The 25,175-nt window shown below is 36.7% G+C and overlaps 1 long non-coding RNA gene across 2 annotated transcripts; it reads right to left on the bottom strand.

Moving 5' to 3' along the window:
• Positions 1-353: 353 nt before the first annotated feature.
• On the bottom strand, positions 354-24,903 carry LOC132508197 (uncharacterized). Of its 2 annotated transcripts, none has more exons than XR_009536464.1 (3): positions 24,816-24,903; positions 19,143-19,210; positions 354-545 (listed from the first exon to the last, which is right to left on the bottom strand). It is a non-coding gene; the product is annotated as an uncharacterized LOC132508197 (long non-coding RNA). The 2 variants fall into 2 exon arrangements; XR_009536465.1 differs by lacking the exon at positions 354-545 and adding an exon at positions 5,969-6,085.
• Positions 24,904-25,175: the final 272 nt, after the last annotated feature.

Raw genomic sequence — 25,175 nt, forward strand, 5'->3', positions numbered from 1 at the left:
GTAGTAGCTAGATGGGTCAATAGATAATCTACCTGAGGTAGGTGTGTAATGGAGACTGTCATGACCTACAGAACACCTTGCTTGTTGGAAGATGGTACCATTATTCCATTGCAGTGGATTGCTTCTGTTCGCAAAATGTGGACCAATGTTCACAGATCTTCTGGGTTTTCAAGAAAGTGGAAATAAGGTTTTATGTGAAATTTCCCAACAGTAGGCCATATGTAGCCTGTGGACAGCTATATTAGTTTTTGTTTGTGGTTTTAACAAATTATCACAAACTCAGTTGCTTAAAACAATACAAATTTATTATCTTACAGTTCAGTAGGTCAGAAGTCTGACATGGATCTTTCTGGACAAAAATCAATGTGCTAGCAGGCTGTGTTCCTTTCTTAAGGCTCTTGGGAAAATGTTCTTTCCTTGCTTTTTTCAGCTTCTAGAAATCACCCACATTCCTTGGCTCATGGGCCCTTTCCTCTATCTTCAAAGCCAGCAATGTCATGTTTCTCTGGCCCATTCTCTGTTGTCACAGGCCTCTCTGACCACAGCTGTGAAAGGTTAACCACTTTTAAGGATTTGTGTGATTAGAACGGACCCATGTCCAGGATAATTTCCCCATTTCAAGCCCCTTAACTTTAATCACACCTGGAAATTCCCTTTTGCCGTGTAAGTTAACATAACAGATTCCAGGGATCAGGATTATGGATACCTTTAGGGAGTCTTCATTCTACCTATAAATGGGCCAGTTGTAACCTCTGGCCTAGATATTCTATGAAGTCATCTCTAGTCTAGGATTCTTTCTACTCCCTAGTAAAGGGCTATGGGCCTCTTCTGCTTTCTGTGTCCTGGATTTACCAAGGTGCTGTCAAACCTGTCCAAGCGAAGGTTTATGGGATTCCCCCAGACCTTCTCAGAAACCTGCAGGCACTCAGGGAAGGTCCTTGCTGCCTTTTTTTTGGTACCAGGGCAAGATCTGGTCTCAGGGAGCAGAGGGAAAGTTTTACTCTGGTCTCATCTAAGTGTGGTAAATGCTTAGCAACCTCAGGGCTAGGCTTTTGAAAGTTTGTTTCAAAACCAATTTGTTTTTGCCTTGAGGCTCTGAGAGCTAAAGGGCAGCAGTGGTTTGACTGTCCTAAAGAAAGGAAGATCATCAGGTTACAGGAAATACTGCAGAGAGGGACTAGTTAAAATTCTACTATTTTATAAATTAGTTTTATTTTGCCAGTATTTTCTTAAGTGAGAGATCTGTGTGTGCTCAAGCAGACCACACTTAACTATTGCCCATGAGATTGAAAAAAAGAACAATTAGCAAGCAGTGCTTTAAATTTCCATTATTTCCAAGAACTTAATGCCCACCGACAGACGAATGGATAAAGAAGATGTGGTACATATATACAATGGAATATTACTCAGTCACAAAAAGGAACAAAATTAGGTCATTTTTAGAGTTGTGGGTGGACCTAGAGACTGTCATACAGAGTGAAGTAAGTCAGAAAGAGAAAAACAAATATCGTAGATTAACGCATATATGTGGAATCTAGAAAAATGGTACGGATGAACCAGTTTGCAAGGCAGAAATAGAGAGACAGATGTAGAGAGCAAAACGTATGGACACCAAGGGGGGGAAAGTTGGGGGGGGATGGTGTGGGATGAATTAGGAGATTGGGATTGACATATTTACACTAATATGTATAAAACAGGTAACTAATAATGTACTGTATAAAAATAATAAATAAATAAAATAAAATAAAGTTCTATTATTTCAATTGAAAAAGTTGTAGTTGACATCCAGTTTTCCATTCTGCCTTGAATGAAATGTTTAATGATATGAGCATTTCAATAATATGTGAAATGTATTTTCCCATAACTTATGCTATTATGTTAAGCTTACAGTCTTATATAGACTAATAATTTCATCACCTTCACTCCATAAAATAAGAAGATTTTAAATAAATTAATAATATAACTTCTATATTTCCCTTTAAAATTTGAAGATCTATTTGCTGGACTTTCTAATTTCCAGTTTGCTGAAAGTCAATCTGACTACAACCACTACTTTTAGGATAGTTAGTGATTAGAAAAGAAGATTCATCATTTTATTTCAAATGCAGTTACCTATGAGTATATGAAAAAGCATTCAATGTCATGAATAACCAAAAGATGCAAATTAGAATACAGGACATTTTTTCACTTGATAGAGAGTTTTCAAAAGATAATGAAATCTGTATTGTCAATTTTGTAAAACAAATTAGGAAATTATTTTGGATGTCATTATGACAATAAATGTTATAAAATTTTAAAAAGTATGTATTGGTTAGAGTTTCAAGTAGCTTCCAAAACACATAATAGCTCCAACACAGTGGAGGTTTATTTCTTGTACATGGTGCAATGTTGGAGCAGTAAACATGTGAGCAGAGACCCTCTCTACAGTCACTGGGACACCCAAGCTAACAGAAGTTCCACCACCTTTAATATGTGACTTCCAACCTTGTCCTGGGGACCGTTGTCATTCCAAACAACCGAAAAGGGAAGAGAGTATGGAGAAGTATGCATAAGCGGTTTATATGGGTCATTATTGCACTATCATTGGTTGAACCTCAGACTCATGGTCACATTAAGAGCAGTGGAAGGAGGGAAAGGCAGTCTAGCTGCATCTAGGAGGAAGAGGAGACCATGGATTCTGGTGAATAAATCAAATTCTCTGCTACAGTATGGATTATATTTGATCCAGCATTTCTACATTTATCCTAAGAAAAGGTAAGGTTTGTACCCAAAGATTGAGCTACAAAAATGTTTATTAAAGGAATGTTTATGATGTTGAACAATCGGATACTATTTGAACGTTCAGAAATAATTTGTGTACTGATTCAAAATACGTGATGATGTGCGTATATATATCCATATATATGAGAAAAATAACTATGACTATGGTACAAGAACAACTATAGTAACAAATGATGCTCTAGATAAATATTTATTCACTCGGAAAAATATGTATGGTATATCATTAATTTTAAAGTGCTGATTATGAATAGTACGTAGAGTTTGAACAATTTTCATCATAACAGCATATACTGATGGGTGGAAAATATCCTGGAATGATATTGACCAAAGCTATCATAGTAGTTACATCTAGATGGTGGGGTCATAGGTGTTTTGATTTCCTTTCCTTTGTGTATTTGTTTCTTTTTTTCTAATTTCCCTAAAATTACCTTATATTTATTTTGTGGGTTTTTTTTTAAATAAAAATTACAGTCAACTGTATTGCACATCTTGCAATACAAAAGTTATCTCTTTCTATGGGTTATTTAAATCATTACTTAGATTTCTTTTGGAGAGTTACATAGACCACTTGAACCTGAGAATTCTATTTGTAGCTGGATACCTGTTCCCAGTCACTCTGCATTTGAGCACTACCTTGAACTATGTAAATAACTCTTCCATGTGGCAGGGGCTACATCCTCAAGATTATCTTTTTGTACAGTGGATTAAAGTACTTAAAAGTTCTTTTCAGTTGGGCTAACTTGCTCATAGCATCCAAAACAGAGTGTGTCTGCTGTAAGTAGCTGAAATGATTAGAAATCTCTCAGATTATCACCGATCCTTTGTTTTTCAATGCAGTATTGTACAACATAGTATGTCAAAAACCAAGGACACACTGGGAATGCTGTTCATGAAAGAATGAGACACTTCACTGTGACTGCTTGCTCCCAGGTACTCACAAGCTTTCTTTAATCTGGAACATAGCTAATTTTATAGTAAATTCTCAGCTAAATGCTTGTTGGCTCATTATTGAAGTGTCCCAGCATTTAATTTTGACTGTCTGTAAGCAAGGTGGTTTGTCAAGAGGTCTCATTTGGTAAATCAGAGCAGAGTCCTTACTTAATTTTTTTCAATTGCTTCCTTAGATAAACTGCTCTACAGCACAAATACATATTTATAACGGAAAATATTAGGAATTTAAGAATCATAAGCATAGGATAGCAATAGGCACAGCAGCTTAAATAGCCATTGAGGATCTATTAATATTAAATCAGTCTCCTATCTGAAAAGAACAGTTCTCTGCTGAGTTATAAAGATCAGTAAGATGGGGCTTTGAGGAGGTGGTGTTCTTGGTAAATCTATGGGGCTTCAGGTTGCCCTCTGCACAAGGGCTCATGGCTAAGGGGCCGAGGGGGGGCTGAAATCCAGACTTCATCGGCTTCTCCAAGCTATATGCATCCTTGTGTGAGGCTGTGTCTATCTCGGCACTTGAAGGAGATTAGCACAAACGCTCTATTTTGTCTCTGCTGTCCCAGCCATTATTTAAGTCTGAAGCTGTAATACACCTTATTAAGCTTCTTTTACAGTTAGAATCAAAACATTTTTTTTATTACAGTACTGAAGGTTAAGATTAACATGAACCACTTATTGACTTAACCAGGGTCTTTCTTCCTTCCTTCCTCCTTTCCTTCCTTCTTTCCTTCCTTCCTTCTTTCCTTCCTTCCTTCCTTCCTTCCTTCCTCCCTTCCCCATCTTCTTATTATATGCCAGGCATTACACTAGACTTCAGAGATTAAAAAATAAACATCAGAGACCCTGCCTTCAAGGAATTTACAATCTGGTGGTGGCATCATTTGAAAAAATGACAATTACCAGATAGTGGAAGTGTGGGCAAGGCTCGCTCATGAAAAATTGCCGTGGCCTCAGCTTGCTTCACAATGTCTAGGTGATCAGTAAAGTTCTCTGGGTCAAGCACAGGGCATGATCCTCACTGAGTTGTAAGGTTTTTGGAGCACAGTTGTTAGTAAGAAAACCCCCAGGTTTAAACATTCTCTAAATAATGTCCCCAGCCCCCTCCCAGCCCTTTACCCTCAAGATTCTCACCTCTGTTTTATTTAGCTTGAAATTCAGCCAGTCAGCTTTCATGTGAGTCCTTAGCTCAGCCAGGCACTGAGTAAGCTCTAAAGCTACACTGTCAGAATAGATGAAAAGAAGATGTAGTACAGAGTATCATCAGTGTACCGATGATATTCCAATATTTGCATTAAGTAACCATAAATATTTTTCATCAGATTTCAAAAATTCCCTGTGCCCAACCCAATTTTCTCAGGAATACCCAAAGAAATTTGGTAGAGGTATTTTATAGAGTCAGTGGGAGAAGATGGATTGATCTCGGCTGGAAAGAAGAGTTTAAATAAAAACGATGAGCTAACATAGGTCATGTGTTTCTGGGGCATTTTTTTGTAGGTGTATATGATTCTATAAAACTGAATTTGACTAAGTCTTTGCATAGTGACTTCTAAAAACTGATATTCTTTTTTTGTGCAAAATAGAAAGAATCGCTTTTCTCCCTTAGACACGAGTGTAACAAGTAAAACAGAATGTCAAAATATTCTAGTTAAAATGCACGATGTCAGAGATTCAGCTTCATTGCTATTATGTTCGCAGCAGCATGGTACCTAAGAACAATGGAACTGGAGTGAACTCTTCCAGGCCCAGTCTGCTTTATTTGAGCCCAGCACTTTCCTTTGCACTAATTTCCCTGATTGACAGCAATATTGGCAGTAGGAAGGAATTTATGGGTATCATTAATGACAAGCAGTGGAAGCTTTTAGGTATTTTTTTTTTTTAAGAAGGATTATGCCTTTCGAACTAATATGGTACGAGGACCTTTAATGAGATGGGGTTCATAGAACCTAAAATGAAAATCTAACATGTACCATTATATGTGTAGGTAGAGGCAGTTTTATAACTTTCTGAAGCATTTTATCAACTGGGAGCGTGACAAAGATGAAAGGCCATCATGAGGATTTATTTTATTTTATTTTTTTTGCGGTACGCTGGCCTCTCACTGTTGTGGCCTCTCCCATTGCAGAGCACAGGCTCCGGACGCGCAGGCTCAGCGGCCATGGCTCACGGGCCTAGCAGCTCCGCAGCATGTGGGATCTCACGGACCGGGGCACGAACCCGTGTCCCCTGCATCGGCAGACGGATTCTCAACCACTGCGCCACCAGGGAAGCCCACCATCATGAGGCTTTCTTGCTCACCCTTCATCTGTGATTGGTTACTCAGTCAAAGCGCTCCTTGATGTCTGTGGTTCTGGGTCTGTGTTTAAAACCTGCACTTAATCGGATGCTTGGCAAATGAGATTGCTTTTAGAAACTAGACAGAAATGATGTGCTTAAATTCCAGGAGATGACATTAATGTTACCATAAATGGAAAATCAAATTGTCATCGTCTTAGAGGAGTAGAGAAGAAAAAAAATCTATTTATACCAAACACATCATAAAATTAAGTTACGTCACACGAAGTATGAATTACTTGAGTCCCGAGAGAAAACCATTAAATATAGGCATATACAAAGACAGTTTTGACTATAAAAGAAATGAAACAAACTCAGGATCTGATTGGGCCATTACACTAAGGAAGAGTTGCTAAATAGACCCCCTATAATGGGAGGCTGCACATTTCTGAGATACCAAGGACATTTTAACTGCAGAAAATTTGGTGATAAAGGGAAAGAATAAGGGGATGGGAGGGAAGTTTCCAGAAACACCTTGCTAAGCACCATTTCCCATTTCCCAAGTTCAATTCTGATTACTTCTGCCATTTTAGAAGGCTCAAAGCCTGAAAATTTGACAAGGAAATAGACCAAACAATTGAACCCACATGTAAACTATTTACAGGTTTGCTAGCCCAGAGAAATGGGATGGGGAACAAACAGCAGCAACAGCAGATTCGAAATTGGCTATAAATTTCAAATAATAAGTGTTAAGTTTCACATTGGGCATGGTATACCAGAATAAGCTTGCTTTAGAATTTTTATATATATATATATATATATATATATATACACACATACATACATATATATATATATATATATTTGAAAGAAGAACACCTTTCATTAGTTCTCTCAGCTTGTTGAAGAGAAATTGTAGCAGAGAATTGATACCCATGGAAAAGACCTATTACTGGGGAAAAGCATTTATATTTCCTGCTTTATTACCATAAGTGCTTAAACTTAGCAGCTCTGCTGAAGTAAAAAGGGTTATGTTCCAAATGTACAAGTGGGGTCAGGCGTGTAGAACTCAAACACGGACTCTTTCTTTAGCCTCAGGCAGGTCCTTTAGTCTCTGTCGCTCAATTTCATCTTTCTACAAAGCTCAGTGGAAACTACACAGCCTCCCTCAACAAAATTGCCAATAGCCTAGGGATGCTCATGCCATCTTCAGGGGTCATCTGATACGGGGGGACAAAGCCAATGACTGTACACTGCCCAAAGGGATCAGGCAGTGCTTTAGGTGCTAGTCTTAACCCTACGAATATTGTCTTATTGGCCTTGGGCGTTTTGCACTCTATACTCTTGTGTGCTTGTGGAGGCAAGTTTTGACATGGTATAGCGGTTCCCCACTGAGTTACTATCAAATGTTTGAAGTTCTTTCTACATGTAAATATGCCCTGAAATTCAGCTGAGACAGTTACATTTTATTCATATTTTCACCCATTGAAATATATTTTGAGAATAAACACTGTGGTGGATAATGCACTTGATAATGGGATTAAAAAGGAAAATACATTGCCCAGTCTTCAAGGAGGTGAGGAGGAAACAGATGTAGAAATAAACATCACCATGTCACGTGATCAGAGCTAGCAGGGGTCATATGAAGAGGAATAATAACAGGAGTAACAGATTTGATCTCAGGACGTTGAAGGAAGCTGCACAGATATTTGAACTGGGTTTTGAAGAATGAGGTAGAATTCACTGTATGGGAGCTATATGATGGATGTTCTTATACAAGGTTAAAGACAGAGCAAAGTACCAGAGGAATGGAAAACATAGTGTGTTTAGAATAGTTTTTAATGTGAAATGGGGAGTGATAAAAGATGAGATCAGAAAGGTAGGATGTGTCCTGAACTTAAATAGGCTTTGAATGCAATTCTATTGCAGGGTCTCAACCTATTAGCTCATCATGGAATCAATTCAGTGTCTTCCCTTCCCAAGACTTCTCCTTGCATTTATATCATTTCCTCTGAAACATAATTTTATACCTTTCTTCTGGATCATATCTCAACACATATACATGTACTAACATTTACTCTCTTCAAATAAAAATTCTTAATGCTAGGATTTATCCTCCTCATCTCTCTGTGCTACTGTCTATAACTGACTATAGCTAAACTTACCTTCACAGATAGTTCTCAAAAGTATTATTTACTTCTTTAATAAATACTTCAGTCTTCACTAGCTATGATGGTTAATTTTGTGCCAATTTGACTAAGCCACAGGGTGTTCAGATACTTGGTCAAACATTATTCTGAGTGTGTCCAAGAGGGTTTCTGGATGAGATTAACATTTGAATGGATACACTGGGTGAAGCAGATTGCCCTTCCCTAAGGTGGGTGGGCCTCATCTAATCAGTTGAAGGACTGAATAGAACAAAAAGGCCGACCCTCCTGCTCATAAGAGATAATTCCTCCTGCCTGACTGCCTTTGAACTGAGACATCAGCTTTTTCCTGCCTTCAGATTTTAACTGAAACATTAGTCCTTCCTGGGTTTCAAGACAGCTGGCCTTGAGACACTAGAACTACACCATGGGCTCTCCTGGGTTCCAACTTGCCAATTCATCCTGAAAACCTTGGGAATTGTCACCCTTTATGATCATGTGAACAAATTTCTTATAATAAATCTCTCTTATATATTATATAAACATTAAATATAAAACTTATTGGTTCTGTTTCTCTGTATGTGTCTAATACATCAGCTAACACTCTGATTTTCAGTTTCCTTATCTTTATAATGAAGATAATAATATTATCTACCATTGGGTCTATTATGAGGAAATGGTACTACTAATATCTATGTGTGTAATATATGTGTGGAAATATTTATTTGATGGAAATAAACATTACATAATTGGAAGCTATTATTATTAAAAAAAAGTTTCTGCCTACACTACTGTTTGGACTTCTCTGTTCACACTCTATCATTACATCAGACATCTCTTGTGATGGGCCTCATATTTTTGGATCATCTTTCTTTCTCCAGTTATTTTTGAGCAAACAGTTTAGCACATGTGCGACTCAGCAGCACCACGTCTTACCTATACCAAATACTTCTCTCTTTTTATTAGCTTTATAGAGCTATAATTGACATACATAAACTGAACTTGTTTACAGTGCATGATTTGGTAAATTTTAACACATGAATACTTCTATAAAGCCACAACCACAATCAAAATAATGAACATATTCATCACCTCCAAAAGTTCCTCACTGCCCTTCAATTCTCCCCTCCTGCATCTCCCTGCCACCCTTCTCCAGGCTACGATTGACCTGCTTTTTGCCACTACTAATTAATTACCACTACAAATTAATTGGAATTTTCTAGAATTTTATATAGGTGAAATCAAATTGTAGTATTTGTATCTTTCTTCTTTCTCTGAGCATACTGTTTTTGAGGTTCATCTGTGTTGTTGTAGGCATCATTAGAACATTCCTTTTTATTGCTGATTAGCATTTCATTGAATGGATATATGAAAATTTATTATATTATCTACTGATAATCATTTGGATTTTTTCTAATTTGAGGCTTTTAAAGCTGCTATAAATATTCATGTTCAAGTCTTTTATGGAAATATACTTTTATTTATCTTGGGTAAATACCTTGGAGTTAAATGGCTATATCATATGGCAGATATAGAATTAACTTTTTAAGACCCTGCCAAACTGTTTTTGACCAGGAGTGAATGAGTTTCAGTTGATCCATATACCTGCCAACACTTGGTATGGTGAGTCGTTTTAATTTTAGGCATGTCAGTAGGTGTGTGGTAGTAGTTTACTGAGATTTTAATTACACTTCTCTAATTATTAATGATATTGAGCATTTTTTATGTGCTTATTTGCCATCCATATAATTTCTTTGGTGATGAGTATGCTCAAATCTTTTGCCCATTTTCTAATTGTGTCTTTTTATTTTCTTACTGAATTTTAACTTCTTTATATATTATAATACAAGTCCTTTATAAGATAAATGATATGCAATTTTTTTCTCCCAGTCTATGGCTTAACTTTTCATTCTCTTAACAATGTCTTTTTGAGGAGAAGATGATTTAATTTTGATGAAGTCAATTAATCAATTTTTACTTTTTGTAAATCATCTTCCTGGTGAGATAGCTAGGAAATTATTTCCTAACCCCAAATCACTTACAAATCATTTAGGTTATATCCTATATTTTCTTCTAGAATGTTTATAGATTTTGAATTTACAGTTGAGTATGTGATCCATTTTGAGTTAATCTTTGTATATGGTGTGAGGTATGAATTGAAGTTCTTTTTTCTTGCTTTCTTTTCCTCTTTTTAAATATAAGATATCCATTGTTCCAGCATACTATGAATGGAATATTTGTGTCTCCCCCATCCAAATTCATATATCAAAGCCTAATCTTCATTGTGATAGTATATGGGGGGGCGGGGACTTTGGGAAGTATTTAGGTTTGGATGAGGTCATGGACATGGAGCCCACATGATGGGATGGGATTGAAGCCCTTATAAGGAGATGAAGAGCACACCCTTTCTACTGTGTGAGACTACGAAAAGAAGTCAAATGTCCACAGCTCAGGGAAAGGCTCTCAGCAGAACCCGACCAAGCTGGCACTATAATCTTAGACTTCCAGTCTCCAGAACTGTGAGAAATATGGACCTGGGAATCAAAGAGTGGAATTGCAGAATATACATTTTGCCCCCTGTAATCTTGGTTTCTGTAGGATTCAAAATCCTGGATCTTGGGTAAATGGAAAAGATGCTACCACAGAGAACACAGGAAAGATTCTGCTGAACTTGAAGAGACTGTTACCAACTGGTCAGTTCAGCCTTGCTATGTGAATGAGTCAGCAGACAAAGAAAGGAGTTACTATGTTGGTGGGAATAACTGATTACCATTAGAACCTAGGATTGCTAACACGTAATGAGGACAGAAGAGAACATATGTAAAATCCAGGGAAATCACAGGAGTATTTCTTATTACTTCCATGATCAGTAATACCTCTAAATGGGCAAATCCAGCAACCACAGCCAAACAGATGCAAAGCAATTAAAGACTCAGACCCTTTAGGGATGAAGGTCTGAGTCACTACTAGTCTTGATGAAGGGCTGACCAAAGGTAAGGGGAATATAGAATAGGTGGGAGAGAAAGCTGTTGATAAATATAAATCACAGCCTCAGTCCCAGGTGCAGCAGTGGGAACTACAGCTTGCTCAACTAACCCTTCAGCATTGTCTTTTGTAGAAATTAACGTCAACCATTATCTTGAAGGTCCTGAATCATGCAAGGAACAGATATCAGACTTTCTTATTCCCCATCTTACATCTTTTATGTTCACTTTTAATTCCAATTATTGTTGTTAGCAACCAGATTTTTGCAAGCATAATCTAGCAATACCTCTTCTCTGCTGTACCTTGTACTCTATTTTTCTGTTCTGACACTTCTTTGATTATACTGAGTGCAGCATATCTCAATAGTGGAGTTTGTAAACACCTGGAAGTATGAAGAATGGACACCCCATGGATGACCTTTGTCTCATGACCTTTGATCAAAGATCACAAAGAATGATCTTTGTGTCCCATAGGCAGTCAGTTCTAAGGCATGTTCTACAGCTTCTCAGAAGATTCTAGGACAATTGAGTCTCCAGTGATGATGAGGTCATCACTGTATGCTTGTATTGACTTTCCTTCCTTCTCTGCTTCACTCTTCCCATTCCTCCACTCCTAGTTCCTGGGATCATGTCTCAAAATAAACTATTTTCACTGTAGCCTTTGTTTCAGACTCTGCTTTCTGGTTGGTTATACAAGCTCAAACAGTTGTCATTGGCATCCATGTTCCAATGGTCATTTCTCTGTCCTTATTCCACCTGTCAGAAACATTAGACTAGAGCTGACCACTCACTCTCTCTTGTAACACATTTTACTCTTTTCGTTTCTATGATGGACACTGATGTGGTTTTTCTCCTACCTCAGTGGCTTCATCTTATTAGTCTACCTCATTGCTGCTAAATTTTATGTTGCACCTATAAATGTTGGAGTGTTTCAGAGTTTGATCCTTGGACCTTTTTCAGTCCACTTTCTTTCCTTAAGACATCTTATCTAGTTCCCTGACTGTCACTGAGATGTCAGTGAGTCCCAGTTTTGTATCTCTAATCATCTCTACACTGGCCTCTAGACTTTGATACATATGCAAATACATATTTGATTTCTTCCCTTGGATATCTAACAGGCTTCTCAAAATTATCTTGTACAGAGCTGATCCCTAAAACTGTTTCTGATTCAGTCTTCTCAATCAGCCATCTATTGCTCAAGACTAGGAGTCATTCACCTCTTTCATTTATATTCCAAGTCTTATCCATAAACAAGTCCCAGCAATTCTACCTTCAACATATACCATTTGTCCATCCACTTCTGTCCACGATCATTGCCTAATCCGTCATGACCATATTTCACCTGAACCACTGTAATAGCCTTCTTTCTACTTGGCTTTCCAACTCCTATTCTTGCTCCTTAGAATTCAATCTCTGCACAGTAGAGAGAATGATCCCTTAAATTCATTAGTTAGAACACGTTGTTTCCAGGCTGCAGGTTCTTTGCTGCACTTAGAATAAATCTAATGACTTATCATCACCTTCAAGATTCTTGAACTGCCTGCTGTCTGACTTCATCATTTACTGTGCTCCACCTCTCATTATGCTACAGTCACACTGGCCTTGTGTCTATGAATTTACCAAGTGTATTCTTGCCTGAGGGCATCTTTACTCTCTGTTCCCTCTGCCTAGGACAAGCTGCCATAATATCTTTGCGGAGCTTGCTCCTTCTTGTTATTTATCTCAACTCAAATATCACCTCTTCAGAGAGGTCTTCAAGTTTAGCCAAATACCCCACTCTCACGCCCACTCACTCTATATTATATTTCCCTATTTTATTTTTTATATATGTGTCATTACCCAAAATGACCATGCTCACTTATTCATTTAATTGTTTATTGTCGCTTGCTCCCTTGGGAACGGAAGCTCCCATGAGCACTTACACTCTCTAACACTCTTCCTGGTACTTATGTGGAGTTTAATAAACACGTATTGAATTAACAAAAAAAAAAAAAGATTTCACTTCAAAACAAGGTTTCACTTTTTAAAAAGTCTTAAAACTATGAATCTTACTCTGCCTTACTGCTAAATATTGACGTTTTGCAATTCTGTCAATTTTACGTAATCTCACCTGCAGTTTTTTTATTTAGTAATTCCTCCGTAATTCCTAAATAATGGGAATTTGTTGCAGTGATTAAAAGGGGTATATGTACATAGCTATTCTTTATTTGCTGTCCTTATTCACAAACATGGTTCTTTCGGCCCATCATGTATAGAAAATAAACTGAAATAGTGTAATGTAGTCAGATAAATACAAATTGAAGTTAGAAGGTCAACCTTTGGTATCAGTTAATTCACTTGTAATACATTATAAAATGGGACTTGTTCTGCCTCTCTGTCAACTAAAGTTTCCAAAAGAATAAAGCAACAGAGGAAAATATACTGACATTGCAAAAATGTCATTTGACCCCTCTATGCAAGATTTTCGAAGGTCCCCCCCAAACCCAGTTTTATGGTCTTCAGCTCACTCACTCAAGGGAATAAAATGCCTGAGTTTAAAGATACAAATGTCTTTGGAGAAAGCTGTTGCAATTTTTGGCGCTTTCCTTGCCCTCCCTCTGGGAGAGGATTGAGTGTTGCTTTCCCTTCATTTAAGCCATGAGAGAGGTGTTTCAAGCAGACCATCTAGAGAACCTGCTCAAGAATCCTGGAACTTGGGTGGCATGGTTGACCAGTATCTATAAGACAGTCTTGGTGGCGGAAAGAGTGATGACAACACTGTGAGCAAGGTGATGACAGGTGGGAGTTGTATGTGTTTCCCCTGGATTGAAGAAGGGCCCAATGGAAGAGAACAGGCCCAAAGCTTGTTTTAAAGGAAGTCCTAGAGAGCTTGCTGAGAAATGTGAGACATCCCAGCAGCAAGAAGTCTGTGAATACCACAGAGTACAGAAGCTGAGGAGTGTATTGTATGTATCAAGCTGGGGGAGAGGCACCACCCAATGTCAAATGAGCCACTGTGAGACATTCTCCATAGAAATGATTCCTGAAGAATCAATAAAAGGAAGATTCAGCCTGAAATAACTGTAGTTAAAAATTGACTTCATGTGAGAGACTGAATACTTTCACCCTAAGATTGAGAACAAGTCAAGGATGTGTGCTATCACCACATCTATTCAACTTTGTACTGGAAGTCCTAGCCAGTGCAATGAGGCAAGAAAAATAAATAAAATATAACTTTAAAAGCATTATACTAAGTGAAAGGAGCCAGACACTAAAGGCTAGATGCTGTATAAAAAAGGTGAAACTAGAGGAACAGTTATCAGATCAGTTGCAGGGGATGTGAGTATGGGAGAGATTAGATTAGGAAGTGGCAAAAGTGAACTTTTTGGGGTGATGGGAAATTTCTATGTCCTGATGTTGTGGTAGTTACATGACTGTATGTGGTTGTGAACTTTTCTTAAGAAATTAAATAAATCTCACTTACAAAGCTAGTTGTGCCAAGAGGTGTAATAGAGATATGGAAAATGGGTGGGGAAAACATAGACAAGGGAAATATAATCTTCAGTAGGGTGGTGGAATGCTTTGAGATAAATACATGGTCTACATTTATCATCCCACATGACAATGAGCATCAAGTGGCCAAGTACTAAGAAATCTGAGCTTCTAAGGCTGAATGGAATATTGGATTATGTTATACAAATGCATCATTGCACCCGTATTCCTGCCAGTTGAATATATGCTCCCTGAAAGCAGAAATTTGGTCTCATTTATGATATTATCCCTTGTGCTTAGCACAATGTTTGGAAATTCACTGGCACCATAAATGCTTCTTGACTGATGGACTGAGCATCTTGTGGGAAATCACTTTTAAGTCCCCAGATAACAATCAGAAGATTACTCTTCTCAAAAAGTAGAAGAGTAGAATTTAAAGGATTTTGCCTATTTCCAACACCAAAATGTTTACTGTTCTTCAATTATATTCACCCAGTCTCCCCCAGAGGCAGATCCACACATTTTCTCCTGGAAGCACGTTGGTCTCCCAAGCCTGGATAAATACCCATCAGGTATGTTCTTCCTAATTTGGTGCTTCTTACATTGTATGAACACATATTTATCTTCCCCTCTACCCGGATTATAGTCTATGTGACCAGCATCCAAGTCTGTATTATTCATCTTTGTATCGCAGAACTGAATACCAAGTCTCACTCGTACTGAATACGCTATAAATATGCATTGAAAAAAAATGAATACTTATAAACTTTAATTTTCCTTACATCAACAATTAAGTGAAAGGGCTAAGAAAACAGAATCTTAGTAGAGCTAAAAACATGTATCCTGCTTAAGAATTTCCTTAATCAGCACCCACTAGGGTCTGAACCTATTTTTATTTTTGTACCAGTTAAGTATAAAGTTAAGTAAGGAATAAGGCCAGATGGAGAATACAATATATTCTTGTGGATTTGTTTTAACCTCCCACTAGGAAACTAATAAGTTGAAGCAGGGACAGTGGTAGTAAGGAAAGAATAAAATATTCTCTGAACAATGGCTCTACTTAAATATTTCCTTAATAAATGCCACAGCATTTGGGAATTCATTAAAGGGAAGAACACTCTTTTCTATATGTTACCTGCAGCTTCAGCAAGAGGAGAGATAATTAAGAGGTTCTTTGAACGGAGCCCAACTTTCTCAGCAGCAGACTAATAGCTATGATTTTCCTAAAAAGGACTTTCCTAATAACCTGTAAGCTTTCCTAATCCCTGATTCATGCCTGTTTTCTGTCTATGAATAAAAATAGAATAGTTCTGGAACCCAACCCGAAAGCGCTTAAAATTTAGAATCTCCTTTAAAAGAGAAGACAGATTGGCTCATAAGTATCTTCCCTTGCTGAATATTTTCCTTCTTGTCCCCTATTTCTCACCTTTTGCAGGGCTCCAATTCCAGATAGCAATTTTTAGCAGTACACATTCATAATATTTACCTTAAAATTGGGGTGCATTCTAAAGAAGTTGATTAATTTAGTTAAAAATTTTGATTGTGGTTGTGGTTGCACTACTCTGCTTATTTACCAAATGTCATCAAAATGATGACTGAAAGAGGTGAATTTTGTTTTACATAGGTTATATTTTTGTTATAACTCAATCAACTGTGAAAGAATTGTTTTGGGATTTTGCTATAAATTGTGTAGAGTGCAGAATTGAAATCTAGGGTTATCTTACACAGATGTAGGTGTAGGTAGATGATAGATGATAGATATATAGCTAGAGATAGATAAACCTTTTGTTGTTTTCTCCATAGAAATGTTTATTTCTGGATATCCTGTATTTTACTTATTATTTTATATGGATTTTCTTTTCCATTTATTTATTAGGAGCTAAATTTCAGCAGTGAAGAAAGACTTTTTTTTTTTCATCAAGGAACTTAGATTGTAGTTGTCATAGGTATATAAGAAAACTATTGAGTTCATTACATGACCAATTTAATGAAATCACTTATTAGTTCCAATGATTTTTCAGGTGGTTCTCTTGAGTTTTTTTCCATGTGGGTAAATCACATTATTTGAAGATTTAAAAAATTGTTTCTCTCTTTTCCAGTATTATAAGACCTCATTTCATTTTTGATTGCATTACTTAGCATTTCCAGAAAGATGTTAAGTACTAACAGTGAACTGAGTACCTTTGCCCCATTCTTAACTCTAAATGAAATTACTTCTTATTCCAACATTAAGCATGATGACAGTTAGTTAAGATACCATACATATTTATATCAAGTTAAGAAATTATTCTCCTATTCCTTTTTTGCTAAGAGTTTTCTTAAAAGGAGTGTTATTAAAATTTATCAATTGCCTTTAGATCATCTATCAAAATGATCTTTGATTTTGCTCCTTTGACCTATTAGGATAATTAATTGTATTCATTCTTAATATTAAATTATACTTGTACTCTCTTTTTCACATACTGCTGTGTTTATTTGCTATTATTTCATTTAGGATGTGCATCTATCTTCAGAAGAGAAATGTTCTTTTTTGTCATATCTTTTGTTAGATTGTGTTAATAGGGTAATTTCACTGTTATGTTATAAATTGAGAATTTTCCACTTTTCTCTCTTCTATGGAACAGATAAAAGCAATGAGATTTACCATTTTCTTGGAAGTTTTGAATAATTTGTCTATAAAAGAGTGAATCATGTACCTTTTGAAGAAAATTCTTTTACAGAATTTTACATTTCATGTTTATTGATTGACTAGATTTTTTTCTCCTTGACTCAGTTTTGGAAATTTATCATCTCCATGAACATCATAAATTTCATCAAGATATTAAAAATTACATGATATTCCCATATATGTAAAAAATCTTACCTACAACTTTGGTTATATCATCTCTTTTTTCATAATGTTTTATCTGTTTCCTCTCAATCTTGTTCATTCTCTGTGTGTGTGTCTCTCTCATTGTCAAGCCTTGTCAGATGTTTTTCTCTTTTCCTTTGAAAAAAGGAAAAAAACAGACAAGCTCTTGGACTTATTAATTTTATTTTTTTGTTTTCTGTTTCATTTCTACTCATATCTGTAAAGTTATATTTCCCTCCAAATATGTTTCTATGTGGTCTAGGATTTGTAGCAAAGGCTGTTAGTTGCCTACCCAATATTCAAGCTCATCTTTTTAGCTAAATAACAGAATCCTGATATTAATTTGGGTAGCAATACATGTTGTCTGAAAACTACATTTTTCAGTCTCCTTTGAAGTTAGGTGTGACCACGTTCCTAAAACCTGGCCAATGAAATGTAAATGGAAGGTAGTTGGTGGTACTTTCAGACAGGCTTTTTAAGGGAGTTGACTTTGCTGTCCCTAATTTCTCTTGCTGGAAGGTGGATGTTATGGTCAGAGATCCAGTAGCCACCTTGCCACTTTGAGAATGAAATCAGTGTTCAAAAGATTGTAAAGCAGAGGGATAGCAGAAGGAGCTTGAGTCTTTAGTATCATGTGAGACTCCCAAACCAGCCTTGGAATGCTTACCTCTGGAATTTTTCCAAATGAAGGAGAAATAAACTCACCACTATCATCCTGTTCTCACCATAATCTATTCTCAACATAAGAGCCATGCTTACTCCTTTAAGGGAAAATCAGATTATGGTCCTCCCTTTATCCTAGACATTATTATTTGTCTTGAATTCTATGTTGTTGATTATTGATATTGGATTTCTTGGTTTGTTTGATACCTTAGTTAGTAATATCTTTGACTATGCCTTAATGTTAGCATTCTTCTGTCATTTAGTTTTAGGTACAACTTGTAAATTTATTATAAAATTTAACTTTTTGTTTCAATTCACTATTTAAAAATAGTGACTTTACCTGAATACTTATTATGTGCATTGTGCCATGTATTGTGGAAAGTACTGTTTTATTAATACTTATAATGATCTTATGTGATATTTTGTTCAATATTTTTCTTACCTTTTGCTTTGCTCAAATTGTCCTTTAATCTCGGTAATGAGATTCATCTCCTGAGGGCCTGGACTAATAGCGATAGTCAGAGATTCTCTGGAATAGCAGGATTAGTCCTTTTTAGACCAGAATAGCTTGAAACAATAACATTGTTGTCAAGATGTTTACTATTTCATGTAAGAAAAGCCAATGAGCCATTCAAGTCTTGTAAAGTGAAGTATAAGCAAACTGTGAGTGGAAGCCTCAAATTATTGTCTAATATGTGAACCAGAGATTTAAGGTCAATAAACACTAACTATTAAAATCTGTCTTTTTCTGCAATAGATGTGCCACAGATAATGAAACTAGTGTAGCTTCTAGATTTTTCCCTTTTTTAAAACTTCTTGTAATTAAAGGCTAGTCTCACACTGACTCAGTGAGTCCCTCGCCAAAATGTTAAAATGTCGGGCCATGAGTTCCCTGGCTCCACATTTAAGGACCTGAAAATATGAGAAAAAAAGTACATAAAAGGCATAAAGAGCAGATAGAACAGATTCTTGGAGATTGAATTTTTAAAATCCTATTGTTTTTGCAAATAGGCACTTACTCACCAGACATAGGTGATTATCAATTTCTGCCAGGAATGTGGTAATAAATGCCGACTTCACTTGTCACTGATCTGCTTTGGGGACAGAGAACTGTTAACCTTGAAAGCAAATGCACACCATTTACATTCTTACATAAATCTAATTAAGAATTACCAAGGAGAAGAAAAGTTTCAGCCCCACTCAAAAAACATATATAATGTTACTCTCAATCTTTTTCACCAACAGAATATTTTGCAAAGCATTATGTCATTTTGCTTTAGAGATTTCAAATAGGAATCTTCTTTTGCATATAATTTTGCTATTGGAGGAAGGAGTAAGAAAAAAATTATAAATAGAGGAGAAAACTTACATTAAGATCAGTGTTTAAAAATTGTGAAAGGAGATTAAGGTTACAAGAGAATATTTTAAGTAGATGTTATTAATTTCAAAGTGGTGTATTTCCTTAGATTTAGCTTGACATGTAGTTAGTGACCCCACAGTTAGAAAATTCCTATTTATCTGAAAAAATGACAGAATGGAAAGTGTACAAACTAACCTATTTAACCTTAAAACCACTTTGTTATTGAAAATGTTAAAAACGATCACCTTTCAGACTTATTTTGGAATGGAATTGACCTAGAATGAAGTTTATGACTTTTGGAAAATTAATCTTGCTAGATTTTCTATATGTTTTTAGCTTATGATGGTCTCAGATTTTGGTGACAGTCACATTAAAAAAATCATTACAGAAGTCTGCTTTTTGCTTATAAACAAAACAAAGAGAAAGATATTACTATGGTCTTATCTTAATTCTCTTATGAATAGGATGAAACATATTATAACTTTTCTTTTGGAAATAATTATCATAAACCATAGCCCAAGAAGTTTTAAATTAAGTTTAAAAGCATTAAATGAAAACAAATAACTCCAGATTTAAAAGACAACGTTTTTCCACAGGAAGAAAATAATGGCTGTCAAAGAGTCACCAACATTCAATTCAAGCATCATCTCATAAATACAGTGTCCCAAGATGCTGGGGGACTTATAAATATAAATAAGATATGCTCTCTATCTTCAAGGAACTTTCAGTGGAGCTGACATGCAGAGCCAAAACATGTATAAATCAAGGCAGAAAAAAATTCCCAGACTCCTTTGCAGGGACATCCCCTTCCATGCGAGCTCCCTCCCCTGCACATACAAACTCACACCTTAAAGGTTTTTCTCTGTTGATGTTCTTCAAGGATGGGTCTTTGGCTCTTATCCCCTCTAACGTTCTATATTTTCTAAGAAGTTTCTAGGCCAATGAGCCTCAAATATACAGCAACACAGACTTCTCCTTGGATCTTAAGTGAACCTTAAACACGTTTCCCCAAAGTGAAAGGATCTTCTCCCCAAGAACTGATTTTCTTCCAGTGTTCCCTGTCTTGGTGGATGGCACCACCACTCATTATACACAACCCTGAAACACTGCCATCCCCCTCTCTCTCACTCTCCATTTCAAACCATCACTAAGTCTAGATGATTTTATGATCTCAGTATTTCTCAAATCTGTACACTTCTCTTTACCACCACTGACATCCCCATCACCCAAGCCACCAGTTCATACCTGAACTACTGCAATAGTCTTGTAACTGGCTACTCTGCAGCCACTTTTGTTATCCTCAGATAATTTCCCTGCTACAACCAGAGGGTTCTTTACAAAACCATGTCACCCACTTAAAACTCAGAGGTTTTCCATTTCTCTTAGAATAAAGACAAAATCTGGACACTTCCTATCACAACAGATACTCTTACCTCATTCAGCCCTTGCTTTATGTATGCCAAGTATCTCTGACTTTCTTTCATTTTTTTTGAATAAGCCAAAGTCACTCCCACCATGAAGATTTTGCATTCCCAGCTCCCTCTACCTTTTCCCCTTTTCATCTAGTTGACTCCTATTAGTCCTTGAAATCTCAGTTTGCCTGTCAATTCCTCAGAAAAGCTTATCCCAACTACCCAGGAAAACCCTAGTTATACATTCTCAAAAAACACTTTGTTTTCTTGCAGAGCTTTTCCTAGTTCACAACAGTTTATCCTTATATCTTAGGGCCATTATTTAATTAATAGCTGTCTTCCCCAGTAGTCTAAGCTTTGTGAGGGTAAAAACTCTTACAGGACAGAGCAGAGTGCCAAGTTCATGGTAAGTTCTCAGTAAACATTGTTGAATGAATGGATAGATGGAGGAATGAAAGAAAAGATGGATAGATGAGCAGAGAAATTATCAAGGCAAATTAAAAGTAAAGGGAGAATTTATTTAATTCTCAAAGTAAGGTAGGATAGGTTTCTTGAGGTCATAGCTTTTGAGCTGAACCTCATAGACTAAGAAAACGGGGAAAGTTCTTCTAGGTTAATGGGAGAAAAGTTTTTTTTAAAGTAAGAAGATATAGAAGTTTTTAGATATTGTTGGCATGGTAAGTTAGCAAATGTGGCCAGAGTAGGAATTTGTGAGGCATTATATATACAAAGGGCATATAATGACGTAGTAAGAATCTTATTTAGTAGACAGTGAGACACCAGTGAAGATTTGGAGGAGGAATGCATCATATTTAACCTGTTGAAAGATAAGTTGAATTTAAAGGATGGACTAGAGAGTCAAGAGATTGGAAAGAGAAATAGTAGTTGAGAGGCTACTCAGGAAAGAGAACGGAGGTCTCAGCTTGGACTGTGGAAGTAGTGTTGGAAAGGAGAAAAGGGCTAGATATATTTCAGAGAATGAACCAATAGTATCAATAGTACTGGGTGACCATTCAAATGAGAGGAGGAAGAAGGTGATGAGATTCAAGATGCTTTGATTTCTCTGCCCATAGGCCCATGGGAGGAGGACCAGAATTAGAAAGAATAACGTTGGTGAAATAAGTTCAGACTAGAAAAAAAAATGGTATAAACCAGTATAATATCATTATAAAGATTATTGTCAGAGAATAATTGCAGTCCTACCCTTGGACCCTGGAGAGGAGACCTTGCCCAAGGACCCACAATTTAGAGGGCCTTACCTTGGTCCTGGTCTGGATATGTTTCCCTGTAGGATGAGGAATCCACAGATCTAAGAGGGATGTGCCCTGGAGTCCACTACTCATTGCTAGATCAGCTCTGGGTTCCGGAGACCCTAGAAACCATGCCCAAATGGCCCCCAATCCACTTCTGGAATAGATGCAGTCTTCCTCATTAGGTCCATCTTCCGATGTGCTCCCTCAGGCTCAAGAGATGCTCAAAGTATAGCTGTCTGTAAGTGTATGGATGCAGCCTGCACCTGAGGTATGGGGTTCTATACATGAGGCCCCACATGGTATTGGATAGAGCCAGGCGGTGGAGAAAAAGAGAGAGGGCAGGACTGGAATGGTTCTCACCTTTAGTTATGTTCTTGGGAGGAATTCCCAGAACTCTGAAAGAAGTTTAAATTTGAACCTGGCCTTTCAGGTTTTTATGGAGGCATATTTGCCAGAGTAGAAGAATCAACTATATTGAACTGTTAAAATATCAGACATCTAAAATGTCTATACTGTTGATGGGAATATAAATTGGTACAGCCACTATTTTAAAAAACTAAAAATAGAGCTACCATATGATCCAGCAATCCCACTCCTGGGCATATATCCAGAACAAAACATGGTTCAAAAGTGTACATGCACCCCAATGTTCATTGCAGCACTGTTTACAATAGACAAGACATGGAAGCATCCTAAATGTCCATCAACAGATGAATGGATAAAGAAGATGTGGTACATATATACAATGGAATATTACTCAGCCATTACAAAGACTAAAATAATGCCATTTGCAGCACTATGGATGGACATGGAGATTATCATACTAAGTGAATTAAGTCAGACAAAGACAAATATCGTATGATATTGCTTACATGCAGAATCTTAAAAAAAAATGATACAAATGAACTTATTTACAAAACAGAAACAGACTTACAGAATGAACTTATGGTTACTGGGGGAAGGGTGGGGGGGAAGGATAGATTGGGAGTTTTGGGGACTAACATGCACACACTGCTATATTTAAAATAGATAACCAACAAGGACCTACTGTAATAAATAAATAAATATCAGTCATCTGTTAAGATATCAGGCTTGGAGATATAGACTCAAGAGCCATCAGTATCACTCAAGAGCCATCAGCATCACTGACACCACGGATATGGAGGAAGCCGCATCTGGACCAAGTGCAGGCTCAGAAGTCATTATGAAGGGTTGGATGTGGGATAGGCAGAAAGAACGGAGCCAGTGAATGAGACTTAGATGGAGCAGTCCTAAATGTAGAAGGCTGCTCAGATGAGCAGTCAGAAAGGTAGACATTCATGAAAGCCAAGGGGGAATTTCAAAAATAGCAGGATTATTAATAGTATCTTTTTATAGATAGGTCAAGCTGGATGAGAACTGAAAAGTGACCAATAGATTCTAAATGACCTTTTAAATAATTGTTGCAATGATATTTTATGGGCAGTAATAAGATCCTAAGGGATTAAGAAGGAAATAAGAAAAAAAAAGGGTCATAAGTAATGAACATTTTCTTGAAAAATTTAGTAGTGAAGGGAATAAAAGAGAAGAATGGGGAAGTTTTTATGAGGATTGGAGACAATCAGACTTGTAACCAATGGTGTAGAAGCCATGGAAGGTGCAAGGGAGGGTAGGTAATTGATGGAACAAGCATAGCACACTTAGGAAGTAGCAGTGTTCATAAAGTGGGTTAAAGGGGGTACCAGAGTTAATCTAAAAATTAGTGGCTGCCATTATAAGTAAGTTTGGAAAGGAATAAGTGATAGCAACTGAGAGAGTTTGCATCTGGTGGTCTTCCTTTTTTCTGTGATGTACAGAGCACGTTAGAGTGCTGTTATGTGGGCAGTTTAAAAAGAGCAGAAAACTTCTGAAGTAATCACTGTTGGAAAAAGAATAGTAAGTTAACTAATTCAATGAATTAGTGAGCAGCATTGGACTAGTAAAGGCTGCTCTATACACTTGTCACCAAATAAAGCAGGTTTGGTCATGTCTCTCCTTGACAGCTTCATTTAGAAAGTCAGGAAATTCAAAAATAGAAAGTGGATTTTAGGTTTTCCATGTTTATTTATTCAACTATCTAATATTTATGGTTTTGCCTAATTAGCTGATTTAGACAAGCACGGAACCTATATTTGGGGAACTAACTGCACAGTGGAATTAGAATAAGGTAAGTAGTCAATAAAATTTTGAATACTTGTGAATGAATAGTTGAACCTTTTCTTGGGGATCTGACTGGGTAGGAAGGAAAGTGAAACCAGATTGTAAACTCTGAGATCAGGAACAACTGGAATGTTTTTCTGTAAAATCTGCATTGAATAGGTTTTAAATAAACCCTTGATCAAGAAATGAATGAATGAATTTGGTCTTACAAAAATTAATAAGTCGGGCATAAATGAATGGTTATAGAGTAGAGAGAGGTTAGACCTGGAAGTCTGGATGAAATTAAAGAGTAGATTTAATGGTAGTGCAAGATTGACAATGAGAAGCTCAAAATAAGGATCAGAGGGAAAATTTAGAGTTTGGCATTTAGGGACTAAAGAATTCCAAATAATGGAAGTGCTATCGTGTGGCTCTGTTAAAACCAAATGAGGGTAAAATGTGTTGGATTTGGTCCAGGAACTGTGATATCTGAGTATTGGGTGGTTGTTCTTACCCAATGAGGTAAGGCAGGTCTCGAGGGAATCTGGTGCAGGTTTCAAGAACGCTGAACATGAAGGGGAGTTTCCTGAAGTTAAGAAAAATCCTGGTAAAAAAAAAATAGTAGAGTCATATAGGCAAAAAAAGTAGGAAGGGAAATTAAATGAGGGTGGACACACAAAGACAAAGTGGCAGTGAGAAAGGAAAGGAGGTGGATCTTGATGGTATCTCCTGGTTCTGAAATATTATAAATTTAGGACAATGATCCACTTTCATTTAAGAGAGTTACCAGGAAAGCTAGTTCATCTGAAGAAATCCAGTTCTCCACTGCAGTGGAGGTGCCATGAGAGACAAAATAATGGCCCTCGTATGTTCT

This window comes from Lagenorhynchus albirostris, chromosome 17, assembly GCF_949774975.1.
Source record: "Lagenorhynchus albirostris chromosome 17, mLagAlb1.1, whole genome shotgun sequence".
In the NCBI taxonomy this organism is placed as follows: Eukaryota; Metazoa; Chordata; class Mammalia; order Artiodactyla; family Delphinidae; genus Lagenorhynchus; species Lagenorhynchus albirostris.